This window comes from Perkinsus marinus (genome assembly GCF_000006405.1).
Source record: "Perkinsus marinus ATCC 50983 genomic scaffold scf_1104296940746, whole genome shotgun sequence".
NCBI classification, from domain to species: Eukaryota; Perkinsozoa; order Perkinsida; family Perkinsidae; genus Perkinsus; species Perkinsus marinus.
In genome coordinates, this window is record NW_003212738.1 from 1 (window position 1) to 689 (window position 689).

Below are 689 nucleotides of genomic sequence, written 5' to 3' on the forward strand. Positions count from 1 at the left end.
CGACGCCGACGGCTCCATGGGCTGGTTCGTGACAGTGTTTTGGGCTGATACTGAATACTTGATTCTCGCGATATTCGGCGCAAGGAGAGCTTCCAGATCGTACCACTTGAAGCATTGAGGGATAGTGTTAGCCTAGATCGGTAAGCCCTGAAAATTCAAGCACCTCTATCCCATGCTTCACCTTCGTTCCGTCTTTCAGCAGAAAAATAACGGGATGAAAAAGGTCCTATCGGGATTTGAACCCGAGTCGCTGGATTCAAAGTCCAGAGTGCTAACCACTACACTATAGGACCGATGAAATTCGTTCTCTATAAACTGAAGGATAGTCTCGGATAAAAGACCACCAAGACGAGTAAACAAGATTCATTCAAAGTACTCTTATCTCATTCTTCTCATTGATTTTCAATTCTCAGTGATCAAATGGAGAAGCGAACAAGGATCAACGATGTTATTGTCAGAATTCAACCTCAAGTCGTCGAGTTCAAAGTCCAGTGCTGCACTTAGTGAACCACCAGAACAAGCGTGTGGAGATCTTAGTCGTCCACTAATTAGGTGGCATTCTAGCGGGCAACTCCCCTCATAAGGAGAAAGGCGACTTCCCTCAGTAACTCTACATAGAGACTAAGATGAAAGACTGATCGAATGAACATACAATAACGTAGCGAGTGCGATTAGTTGCTGCAAAACTT

General features: G+C 44.6%; 1 non-coding gene across 1 annotated transcript; it reads right to left on the bottom strand.

Moving 5' to 3' along the window:
- Positions 1-221: 221 nt before the first annotated feature.
- On the bottom strand, positions 222-293 carry Pmar_PMAR027825. Its single transcript has one exon. It is a non-coding gene; the product is annotated as a tRNA-Gln (tRNA).
- Positions 294-689: the final 396 nt, after the last annotated feature.